Source organism: Staurois parvus, unplaced genomic scaffold (assembly GCF_062004578.1).
Source record: "Staurois parvus isolate SC_StPar_1 unplaced genomic scaffold, SC_StPar_1.0 ptg000287l, whole genome shotgun sequence".
NCBI classification, from domain to species: Eukaryota; Metazoa; Chordata; class Amphibia; order Anura; family Ranidae; genus Staurois; species Staurois parvus.
In genome coordinates this window covers 17,576,634-17,590,020 of record NW_028318083.1, presented here as the reverse complement: position 1 = coordinate 17,590,020, position 13,387 = coordinate 17,576,634, and the positions used below count along the sequence as shown (strand labels likewise).

Below are 13,387 nucleotides of genomic sequence, written 5' to 3'. Positions count from 1 at the left end.
CTTCACTAAGAACACTCTGTTATGTAGCGCAGAGGCGGGGAGCCAGTGCAGACTGCAGAAACATCCTTTGTCTTTTCAAATAAGGGACATTCTCCCTTGTAACGGAAGCTGTCCCCTGGTAACATATACTGTAAACACTGAGGTTACATATATTCTGGATTGCTTATATCAATACTGAAGAACAGCGTATCTGCTGCTGGAACTAAACTGTGCATGAGTTTTATAACATGCACCAGTACGCTATAAACTGTGTGTGTGAGTATTTCCTACCAATACCAGGTACCTAACTCAGGCCCCACCTACAAGCATACTGGAACATTCTAACAATTTGTCATGGATAAGTACCTGGACCTGGCTATGTTGCCAAAATTAGACTGTAAAGTATATCATTACATTGATAATATCATGTTCTCTAGTAGTATGGAGGAAACAAATAAGTAAGGACTTGACTACAGTACAGGCTCATATGCAAAAAAGAGGATGGACTGTTCATCCTACAAAGATTCAAGAACTAGCTACAAGTGCCAGATTTCTGGGAATGATTTGGTCTGGGCACATCAAAACTATTCCAGTCTGCAGTGGACTATATTCAGGAATGTGGAGGAGGGTTTAACATTTTCTTGGTTTACTGGGCTTTTGGAGGCTATTAATTCTTGATTTGGGCCTGGATCTTAAGCCAATCAACAATGTAATTAAAAGAAAAAAAACTATTCTTTTGGGGAACAGAGCAGAAATTGGAACTAAACAGACGAATCAGCCAAAATCATCCCTCAAGGCAAATATGTACTGCTGTGGCTTTCCAGCCTTGTACTGACACCGTGGTCAGGGTAAATCATGTCAATATGCTAAGCTTCAAGCCATGTATATGGTGGTGCAAGATGTCAAAGGAGATTTGATACTCTATACTGATTGCTGGGCAGTATTTTTATTTATGTCTTGTATGTTCACATGTAAGGTTGCTGAGCACTGCGTGTTACTTTAATATTTCTATTGCAAATTATTTTGCTAAACTGAAAAAACCCACAATTTTTATTCATCATAGCTTGATACAAGTCTTGTTTGCTGTCCAAGTAACCACTTGTCTAATGAGATGGGCTTTACCCACTCATGCGATACCTTTTGTTTTTGCAGTATTTAAAGGCCTGAATACTTGGTTCAGGGTGTGGCAAGTGAATGGAAAAAAACTGTATATGTCTCAAATCTAGACGTTTCTATTGTAAGAAGGTCACAAATAAATTGGGAATTCCAGCAATGACATAGTGGATAACCTAGCCCAAGTTTCTACTGATGACTAAATAAAAAAAAAATAATCTTGGGAAAATGGGTGCACAGCAAATCTAGACACAAGGGTGCTCAACCCATATGGTAGAAAAATATATTTTAAAAATATTCTTCCCAAATATATTGTCATTTACAGTATTTGAAATGTTACAATTTTGCCCATATTCAATATATTTCAAAATATATATATATACTGCATGTTCAAATGCGTTTTTATTACAAAATATATGAAAAATAGTTTTTAAAATACATTTCAAATATACTGTATGTCTCTAAAAATACAAATCTACATTTTTGAAATTCATTTACAAATATATGTAAAAATATATGTTAAAATTACTTTTTTATATCTTAAAAAAAATCTGAAGAATATATTTAAAAAATATATATTTTTAAAAATATATCTTTTTTAAATATATTCTTCAGATTTTAAAGGCATACCTCAAGCCAAAGATATTTTGGTACAGTGTTCCATCTGCCAAAAAGCAAAGAAATGGCCATGAATGACACCCCTGTCAGGAAGCATTTATGAAGGAGAACAACCAGGAAAAGTCTGGACTTCCCAGGTGGACTTCCTAGGTTCCCGACTTTAGGAACGAGATTGTATGAGATGCTGTGCGACAGCTATGGACATGAATAAAGAACTTTTGCAAGTTTATACTACTAAACACACCGATCAGAAGACAACTGTAAAACTTATTGCAACTGCTGGCAAAGCATTACTGGTGCCTCAGACAATGGCACACGTTTTACAGGACAAGCTATAAAACAATGGGTAGAAGACCATGGTGTACACTGGTGTTTCACACCCTATACTGTATCATCCTCAATCACATTTGATATAAAGAATGAATGGTTTGATCAAGGAGCAAATACATAAACAAACACCTACAAACACTCAGGGAATAAGATAGGGTGGTACAAAAAGCAGTGTACATTTTACATTTTTAGATTGGTAGGACAGAGCACTCCTATGCAGTAATTGTTAGAAATAAGAATTAAAAATGCGGGAGAATGAATAGTGTCTGTAACTTCCAAAGAGCCAACAATACTCCAAGATATGGAAGTGGGGGGAGGTGAGGAGGAATCAATTCTGAGTTGATTAAATGGTGTGAGTGAGATCTAGTGAAGAAAAATGCACTGGGGGATATTGTGTGACCTAGAAATGGGATATCTGAAGAAAGAACAAAGAATAAGAGAGATAGTAATAATACCTTAAAGTGGTTGTAAATGCTGAAGGTTTTTTACGTTCATTCATTCTATGCATGAAGGTAAAACAACGTCTGTGTGCAGTAGTGCCTCCAGCCCCCTCAATACTTACTCAAGCCTCATCTTTATCCAGCGATGTGAATAACAGCCTCGGCTGTCCCGGGTCTCTGCCTCCTCATTGGCTGAGACAGCAAGTGGGAGCCATTGGCTCTTGTTGCTGTCATTCACAGCCAGTCAGCTAAGAGAGGGGGGGGTCAAGCCATGGCTCCGTGTGTGAATGGACACACAGAGCAGTGGGTGCCCCCATAGCAAGCTGCTTGCTGTGGGGGCACCCGACAGGAGGGAGGGGCCAGGAGAGCCTGCAGGGGACCCGAGAAGAGGAGGATCCAGGCTGCTCTGTGCAAAACCACTTCCATAGCAGGTAAATATACCATGTTTATTATTTTAAAAAAAGGAGCCTTTTGAATTGCTTGAACATCTGCAGGTACTAAAATGCATTCTGCCCAGTTAGGGACCAAGGTAGGGGTAATCTCAAGCCTAGCTGAGGAAAGGAGAAATTGTGATGGACAAACTTATATGTTTTTTCTTTTTTGGACACTTTTATGTTTTTTTTTTCCACAGGATGCTGCCATTGCCATGAGGCAGATTATGACCAGCCTCACTTTCAGAGGAACAACACAGAACGTCCTCCACATGACTCTGAGAGCAACCATCCATGTCTTTAATGTAACAAACTGCTTGCTTGTTTTAATGTAACAGATTGTTTGGACAAAACCCCTGTGCTGCATCTGAGGGTGTACCATTACATGGACCACCATTTATTATTAGCTGGTTGCCTTTGGACGATTATTTGAGATTAGCTATAGTGAATAGGGCCATTAAAAGTATGTCTTATACATCATGTAACTAATTTTGGTGCAGAAGAATACACTGTAAAATTATCCCGCAAACCCACCGGTGTATTGTGTGTACAAAGAAAAATAATTCATATTCCATAGAGATGTGAATAGTACCTATAGGTACATAGTAACAGATCACTGAAACAATACATGGTGCCACTTTCCTTCCTTTTGCTCACTTGCTATTTTGTTCAGTTTTTGTAATTTACACAGGACCAAGGGAGGACTGACCATTTGGAAACTCGGGCACTGCCCGAGGGCCCGGGGTCAGTAGGGGGCCCCATGAGATGCCCCTAGTACCTTTTTCATAGGCTTTTTTGAGTTTGGGCAAGGACACAGGGGCCCCATGATCCCCTATTGCCCGGGGGCCCCATGAGTTGTCAGTCCGCCCCTGCACAGGACTATGGTCTCCTTGTGTGATTCACCTCCTTTTACATAATTGGAAGTACCCCGTATTTCCTTTAGCTCCTATTGCTGACAGCGGGGCAATGTAGGAAAGGCAAATGGGGAATTAAAACAAATCTGTTGCTTTGCCCTAAACTGACAAAATCTCGGTTTGCTTTAAAAAATAAATGGATGTTTCTATCGCAATTTCTTTCTTTCTTCTATCACAATTTTTCAAATCTAATTTCTTACCAACAGCACATAAAGCAGAATATGTGGTCACTGAAGAGTGAAGTGTATATTTCCTATTGCTGGGTTGGTGGAGGCACCAAGATTGAACGATTCCTGTGTTGAAGAGTAGCCTGTGTGTTAATTTCTTCCCCAGTAGATTATTGTTATTATTATTATTACTACTATTTTCTAACAGTAAAAAAAATTCCTTTCTCACAGGAAAATGAATAACTCCCAGATTTAACGATCTTTAATTTTATTCTTTATAATTATTAGTAAAAATTTGTATTGTGTACATTTGGAAACACATCCAGCTATATGTAGAACCAGTAGGCTAGAACTAACTACTGTGAATGTCTGTACCCTTTTCCGTAAAAAGAACTAAAACTGATTTTCCTCCAGAGTGCCCTCATATCTTGTAACCTTAAAGTGTTTGGAACACGTACCAAAGAAAAAAAATTATTATTAAAAAATCCAGTTTGGTGGGGAGTAGTAATTTTAATAATGCTTAAAGTGAAACATTACAAATGCAAAATTCCTTATAAACTAATATACTTGGGGGATGCCCTTAACCTGCCTGTGAAGTGGCACATCTGTGCAATGATTAAAACCTACTGCAGTAAACTGACATTTACAAAGAAAAAAAAAATGTCATTTAAGTAATTGGCAAATGACAGCTCCCAGCTGTTTACTTGTGTTTTGTAAAGAAAGCGACTGGGGGTTTTCTTCATCTATACCAGACCCTTATCCTTGAAGAGAGTCTGGTATAGCTGTTCATGAAGGATTCTCCACAAAAAAAGTCATGGGGTTCCACCTAAAAATACATACCAGATCCTTTTTCTAGATGCGGGCCTCATTAAGGTAAAAAACAAAACAAACAAACAAAAAAACTATGTGGGGTGCCCCATATTCTATACCAAACACTATGGACAAAAAATAAAAAGTGAGATCTCTCTCAAAATTAACCCCATAATGCTGGCCCTTTAATAGGCTTCAGATGCCGGGAAGCTGAGTGGGGTTCATGCTTATGTGATCGCTGTGATTGGCTGTCATAGCAGTCACATGATCAGAAAGCTGCCAATTGCAATTAGCGATCAAGAGCTTTCCATTAGGCACAGGTTTGTTTACATTTAGGTAGGTATATATGCAGCCTCTAGACGGCAAGGCCCACCTGCCGAGAGGCGGCATATATGCTTACTCTTAGCACAAGGTGGTTAACAGACCCTTATGAGAGCTTGCAGCCTGGCAGGCCAGGAAAGAAGAGGGAGCACCCCTCCTGAGTCATATCAATCAACATGCCCTCAACATGGAGGGGTTCCCCCTAGGAAAGCACCTTGTCCCCTTGTTAATCCATTACAAACTTGGCCTGGTGGTTTTAGGGGTCTGTGTGGCAGGGAGCTTATTGGAATATGAAAACCCCCTTTGAAAATAGACTGCCCCCAGATACCTGCCCCCCCATGTGAATAACTAAGGGGAAAACACAGAACAGGTGCTCTAGATAAGGGCAACCGAGGGTAGAGAGACCCAACTTGGATGGCTTCAGTGTTCCTCTACAGTGCCTGAAACTACAGAGGCCCAAGGGCTTGTTTTAAACCTCATTGGTTGCTTGTTGAGAATATGTACTGTAAATACTTAAATGGCCAGGTTCGCTCTAAGCCCATCTTCTTTTTCTATTTACATATTGTATTTTTTAAGCCTATAGACTTTAACTTACACTTTTACCATCTGTTGAAAAATCCAAATATACTACATCTACAGCCACCCCTTTGTTTAAGTTTCTGCTTACGCCCTCTTAAAAAAGAAAGCAGATTTGTTAGCCAGCTTCTGTCTTTCATAAATCTATACTGCTCCCAAGAATTGTTGTCTTGAACCTTTCATGATTTAAAATAGGATTGAAAATGTAAGTTAAAACCTAATTAAGGGCTCGTTCACACTTGACTGTTTTACCAATGCTTGCCAAACGCCCCTATAGCATTTTGCAAGCGTTGGTCCGGCGTTTGCGGAGCGTTTTTTAACGCTTTGCAAATGCCGCATGCGCGGTTTAGCGGCAGTTGGTAGGCGTTTGCCGAGCGTTAAAAATACCCCACAAACGCCTATAATGAAGTTTAAATGGTGTTACCGCTCTGAAAACGCCCCGCAACTGCGCCGCAAATGACGGACGGGAGTTTGCGGAGCGGCACCATAGACTAGAATAGGAGGCTTCAACACCTCCTGACTCGACCAGAGGCGTCCGTTTTGCCGCGACGCGATGCTATCACTCCCGTTAGAACAGCACCATGTGCTGCAATGTGCAGAATTGTCCGAGGCGTTTGGGAAGCGGTAAAAACGCTTCCCAAATGCCTCTCTGCCGCCTGCACACAACGCTAGTGTGAACGTAGCCTTAGATTGATCATACATGGAGTACATTTTGCTCATAGGCCCAGAAATGAAAGCTGACTTCGTAGTTCAAACTGAAACCTGTTCAAAACAAATGCAATCACATCTGTACTTTTTTTTATCTTGACGGGGTGCTCTTACTGCCTGCTTCAGAAACATATAACTAAATGAGGCTTCCAGCAAAATTAAATGGCATTTTATGCATAGGTTATAAAACTACCCACATTCTAAGGCAACAGTCATTAAAGTAGTTGTGAACATACACTTTCTGAAAAACAGTTATACATATGCAGGCACCATAATTCCTGATGCATAGTTTCAGAAATGATCTCTTCCTAATTTTCATGAGGTTAAAACGTTCTCTTATGCCATGCATGACCATGCAGATCCTTTTACTGCTAGTGGGGGTGTGGGGTTACAGGACACTGTACAGACACACAGTGTTCCTTTATTACATAGTCTGTTCAGCATAAGGCAAGATGCAGGCTGTGCTTGAGCAGAGGCAAGAGGCAAGTTGTGATTGGTCATTGGTGGCCCAACAAACTACCCAATGCAGACTTGCTGTGTTTGTCTGCACAGTGTCCTGCACCTCTGAATGGCCAGCCAAAAGATGCAAACTGACCACACTAGCAAAGATCAGCTGTGCTTTGTGTGGTCAGTTTAGAACAAGAAAAAAAAGTGACTGGCAGAATCAACCAGATACATCAGTTGGAATAAGTACATGAAAATAATAGAAACTGCTATTTGTAATATACATGTATGAGGAAGCACACATATGAAAAAAAAATACATATATAGGGCAACATACACTTTAACTAATAAGTATAGTTAAAGAAATAATTTACTAAGATCAGAAATAATCTTTCTGTGCTATACCAATCAAGATAAGTGAAACTCAATCTCTTTCCAGAATGGCATGGCTGTCAACAGGAGATGGGCCATAGGAGAGGAATTTTTTAGTTAGTTTATTGATATTCTTTAAGCTAGCATCATAGACTTCAGTGTCCTTTAGGCTGGATGTAGTATTATCTTGGCCATAAACATAGTGTACTGCTGGATATCCTGCTAAAAATTGAATTTTCTTGCTGTAATGTTATCTGCAGACCTATGTTTTTTTTTTTTTTTACTTCTGAAGAATTATCACTGAGTACAAGAAGGCAGTCACCTTGAAAAGCCAGACCCTGTCTCTTGCTTTTATAGGCCTGGAATATGAAACAGTAAAAGTTAGCAATGCAATTAACAAACAGTCATTAATCAGTGACTCCCCATTCTCTGTAGTCAAACTGACAGGGACATGTGCCTGGCTAAATCCATGATTCTGAATGCTGCTGATGCCCTGTTGTTCACGCTATGAGAAAGCAAATGTAGTCACAAAAAAGAAAGATGTGAAGCCAGGCATTCTCAACTGAATTTGCACTCTATGGATGAATAATAGTAATGTAATAAAGGGTTGAAAGGGACAGCCTGAAAAAATGGCCATTGAAGGTGGTGTGGTCCATGGATTATTAAAGTGTCACTAAACCCACAACAGTGAAATCAGTCTATATATGCAGTAAAGCATGCTTGGTATACTCACTGTAGAGCCTAAGGGGTTAATCCTCTGCATTGTCTAAAATGGCTGTTTGATCCTGACTTCTCTGATACTACCCTTCTTCCAGCGTTCCCCTTTTATCGCCTGATAAGACATAAGACATATTGTGTGGAGACACTCTGTACATGCTCAGTTTGATGTATATTGCTAGAGAGGTTTTTTTTTTCCTTGGGAGAGTGCATGTAACCAGCACAGGGCCAATCAGCACTGTCCAGACAGAGGTCAGGGGTTTTGCATAAAACTCCTCCTACAAGCTGTAACCAGTGCTCTGCTGAACACTGATAGAAGTCACATGACTGTTCTGACTGTTGATGAGAAAAGGTATTTAGCAGTTTATATTTACTAAAATAATTGCATTTCCATGTTGTGTGTACTGTGGGAGACCAGATATAGGGAATGCAGGGTCCTGGGTTTAGTAACACTCTAAGGTATTGTATGTATAGTCAAATTACTAACCAGTTGCTAGTCAAAGTCAAAGAGCCAAAGTAACAGATCAGTCAGTCAATTAATGGTTCACACCACACAACACAATATAATACTACACAACACAGCACTACACAACATTGTGTGTTTTGGTGCAGACCTGTGAGGTTTAAGCACAGCTGCTCCTACAGAACACAATGTTAATTTAGTGTTAGGGCTTAGTTTTTGTATTTTGTTAGTTTATTATTAGAATCACAGATTAGTGGGCTTAGCTTTAATTGTATTAATTTATTATTGGTACTTGTATAGTGCCGTCAGTTTGTGTAGCTCTTTATATATATATTGTACATTCACATCAGTCCCTAACCCTCAAGGAGTGTACAATCTAAGGTCCCTAACTCACATTCATACATGCACATTCAGACATGTTGTATGCATATTACTTTTTAATATACAGTATTTATAAATGATCTAGTGTCTGGGATAAAAAGTACCATTTCAGTCTTTGCAGATGACACCAAGCTCTGCAGTGGAATAACGTCCTCGCAGGATGTCTCCAATTTACAAGCCAACCTCAATGCACTGTTTAATTTGGCATTTATGTGGCAAATGAGGTTTAATGTTAATAAATGTAAGGTTATGCACTTGGGGGCTAAGAATTTGCATGCATCGTACATACTAGGGGGAGTACAACTGGGGGAATCAATGGTGCAGAAGGATCTGGGAGTTCTGGTAGATCACAAGCTTAATAATGGCATGCAATGCCAAGCTGCGGTTTCTAAAGCGAGCAAAATCCTCTCTTGTATTAAAAGAGGTATAGACTCCAAAGAGAGAGATATCATATTACCCCTGTACAAATCATTAGTAAGACCTAATCTGGAATATGCAGTTAAATTTTGGGCACCAATTCTCAAAAAGAACATTGGTGAAGTGGAGAAAGTACAGAGAAGGGCAACCAAACTGATAAGAGGCATGGAGGAGCTCAGCTATGAGGAACGATTAGAGGAACTGAATGTATTCTCTCTTGAGAAAGAGATTAAGGGGGGATATGATCAACATGTATAAATACAAAGGTGGTCCATATAACTTGGTGTAGAGTTGTTCACTTTAAGGGCATCACAGAGGACAAGGGGGCACTCTTTAAGTCTAGAGGAAAATAGATTTAATCTCCAAATACTGAAAGGCTTTTTCACAGTAAGAGCTGTGAAAATGTGGAATAGGGCTGGTTCTGGTCAGTTCAGTAAATTGCTTTAGAAAAGGCCTGGATTCTTTCCTAAATGCACATAGTATAACTGGATACTATCATTTATGGGTAAAGTTAATCCAGGGAATATCTGATTGCCTTTTGGGGAATCAGGAAGGAATATTTCCTCTGCTGGAGCAAAATAGGTCATGCTTTGCTGAGGTTTTATTTGCCTTCCTCTGGATCAACTGTGGATATAGGATTGTGTGTATGGGATTGTATATTTTTTTTTCCTTTGTATTGGTTGAAGAAGATGGACATGTGTCTATTTTTTCAATAAGACTAACAATGTAACATAAGATAGAGAAAATTTAGAGGCTTAAAAATATTATGCATCGCTAGACGTAAATTATCTGCCCAGTAACAAAAAAACATGCAGCAAAAAAGAGGGAACGTGAAAAGAGATTCACAAAAAGTGGTTACATCATGGACAGAATGCGATACTCAAAGTAATTCTAAAAATGATGCTTTATTACACAATACAAATGTTGAAAAATGAGGTAAATACCTCAGTTCACCATCACCTCAGTATGAGATAATACAAAGACAGACCTCAAAACATATAAAGTCATACATCAAGACTGGTCTAAGTAGTAAAGTGCTGCAGATATAGTGACAATTGTCTAATACATTTGCATGCCTAAAATACGTTTTTAATATGAGAATACCAGCATTTCTGGATCTAGTAGCAGCAGATCTTAAAAATCTTAAATGGAAAAAGCCAATAAGTGATAACCTTACCAAAAAAGAAAGAAGAGCACTTAGAGAATTAAAAGAAGCCAAAAATATTATTATTAAAAGAAGTGATAAGGGTGGCAATGTAGTAATCCTAAATGAACAGAATTATGTGAAAGAACGCCAATTAGGTGACACTACCACTTATTGTAAATTAAGTGTTAATCCCTTTCCCATTTTGGTTAAGAAACTAAATTCTACCTTAGTTTTGGGCAAAGAAGCTGGCCTTCTCACTAAAAAGGAATATGATTATCTTAAGATTGAGGAATTTAATTATCATACCTTTTATATTATCCCGAAAATCCACAAGTATCTGATAAATCCTCCAGGAAGACCAATAGTCTCCGCAATACAGGGTCCCCTTGAGAAGATAGGAAAATATATTGACCTGTTTCTCAAGGATATGGTTCCAAATTTATCTTCCTATGTGAAAGATACCAAAGATGTACTAGCAAAGATTGAAAATTTAAAAATTGATGGAAACTCTATTTTAGTTGGAGTAGACGTTGAATCATATACGTCTATTCCACATGAATGTGGGCTAATATCAGCTCGTCATTTTCTCGATAAGTCAAATCCTGGAATGGGAGGGCAAAACGAATTTATAAGTGAGCTATTAGATTTTGCTCTGCATCATAATTTTTTTCAATTTAATAATATCTTCTACGAGCAGACTAGAGGCACCAGCATGGGAGCACCGTGGGCCCCAATGTATGCATGTCTGCACCTGGGCTTTTGGGAGGAACAGTTTGTCTACAGGTCATCGATTGTTCTTCACACATGTTCAAATTTGGTTGAGATACATTGATGACATGTTCCTTGTCTGGAGAGGGTCACTGGAGGAATTAAAACTCTTCCTGGAGGAATTGAATCATAACTCCCTGAATATTAGACTTACATACAACTTTGATAAATGGCGTATTTCCTTCCTTGACCTTGATCTTAGACTTGAGGGAGACAGGCTGGTCACCAAAATGTTTAGAAAACCAACAGCAGCCAATACTTTACATGAGGCTAAAAGCTATCACCCACGTTCACTGATCACTGAGATTCCAGTTGGACAGTTTCTGAGGTGTCAAAGAAACTGTTCCAATATTGATGACTTTAGACTAAAGGCTCAAGACCTCTATAAAAGATTCAGGGAACGAGGATACTCTCACTCCCAGATTAGGAGGGCAAGAAAACGAGCATACCAAACTGATCGGAAAATGTTACTATCTTCAAAAAAGGAAGAAGGCCAAGGGAAACAAACCTTACAACCAGTCAGGATGATAACCCAGTTTGGAGCACAGTGGGGGGAAGTAAAACATGTATTGGAAAAATTTTGGAGGATTCTTACACAATGCCCTAATTTAGGTAAAATTGTAGGCGATCATCCACTAATGGTGGCAAGGATAGCACCAAATCTTGGTGACCTACTTAGTCATCCTGATTATCAGCCATTAAAACAATCAACATGGCTTAAGTCACACACAAAAGGGATGTATAATTGTGGAAAATGTCAAATTTGTAAATTTGTAGATCGTACTGGTACGTTCTCTGATTCAAATAACAAAGTTCACTTTAAAATTAAAAGCCTTATAAACTGCTCTACAGCTAGAGTACTCTATATGTTGATTTGTCTGTGTAAAAATATGTATATTGGTAAAACTAAAAGGCAGCTTAAAGTGCGAATAGGTGAACATTTTAGAGATATTAAATCAAATGATTCTGAAAGTGATTTGGCTCAACACTATGCCAAGTACCATGGGGGAAAACTAGAGGGCACTAAAGTCAAAGGAATATATGCACTTAGCTGCCCACAGAGGAGAGGTGACTTTGATAGAGAACTCTTGAAACGTGAAAAACATTGGATATATAAACTTGATACTTTATCCCCCAAAGGGTTAAATATTGAATGTGACCTCCAAGTGTTTTTGCAAAAATAGGCAGACTCATAGTGTAAAATTCCTTTGCGCCACCTGGTGGTGAATAGGAAGGCTATTGAATAATTCCTCTAAAAGGCTGCTATGTTAATGAAAGAGCAATTCTCTCCCCACTGTGTACCCAGGTATCTGCTTTTTTATTTGTATTATATGACCAGCTACTTGCTAATTATTTAGCTTTTCTTCCACTGAGTATAATTGCCACCAATTGATTTACATTTATGGGTAGTCACAAGCCCATTATAAATAGTGTATGGAAGGTAGGCATCTCATTGGTCCTGACGAAGCCGAGTGAGATACGCCCATTGGCGAAACACGTTGACATCATACGTCAGATACGTCACTTCTGGCCGGATGCATTGGCTCCATACACACTGACCATCAGGGGAGGCAGCCATACACGCTGGCCATGAGCGGTGCAAGGCTGAACAAGTACCGGGGCAAGAGCGGAGCCCATTGGACAACAATCCCGATGGTGGCAGCTGCCTCCAGGACTGCGGCTGGATATCCAGACAAAGGAAACTCGGTTAGAGTATCACCTATGGCTTGGGTGGTGAGTGAACTGCAGCATAACTAAAAGGGAACACGGCGCATGCACGCCATTGCACATTTACTACCAAGAACTCATATATTGACTCTCCATATGTCTCGTATTTGTTTCAGGATGGGGACATCATGCTTCAACATATAAAGGTGCATGGCACCCTACACTTATTACAAAGCACGGAAGGTCCAGCACTCTACATTACAACATCAATATTAAGGTGGTCCATAGCCCGCATGTTGCGGTGAAGAAACCCCTTAAGGCAGGCCCTTGCCAGATCTACTACATTGAGGAAGCCAAGTGGTGCCCTGTATACTTTTTATTCCGCTCATTCTACATATTATTATGGACATAAATATTGCTGCTTGATACTCTACCACCTACTTTTGCCATTATCCATTGTCATTATTGCCTCATTTGGCCACCATAGAGGCCAACCACATCTCTCTCTCTATATATATATGCATTTTAGCCCACATTACCTGTTTAGGTCCATGGGCAATCATATCTATTACTTGGTACTTGTTATCAGCCATTATTGCACTG

The 13,387-nt window shown here is 39.3% G+C and overlaps 1 long non-coding RNA gene across 2 annotated transcripts in view; it reads left to right on the top strand.

The window, feature by feature from the left end:
- LOC149458406 (uncharacterized) overlaps positions 1-3,980 on the top strand; it is a 135,212-nt gene extending 131,232 nt beyond the window's left edge. For both annotated transcript variants that reach the window (XR_016313429.1, XR_016313428.1), the window contains exon 2: positions 3,112-3,980. This is a non-coding gene — a long non-coding RNA (uncharacterized LOC149458406). The remainder of the gene's footprint in view (positions 1-3,111) is intronic.
- Positions 3,981-13,387: the final 9,407 nt, after the last annotated feature.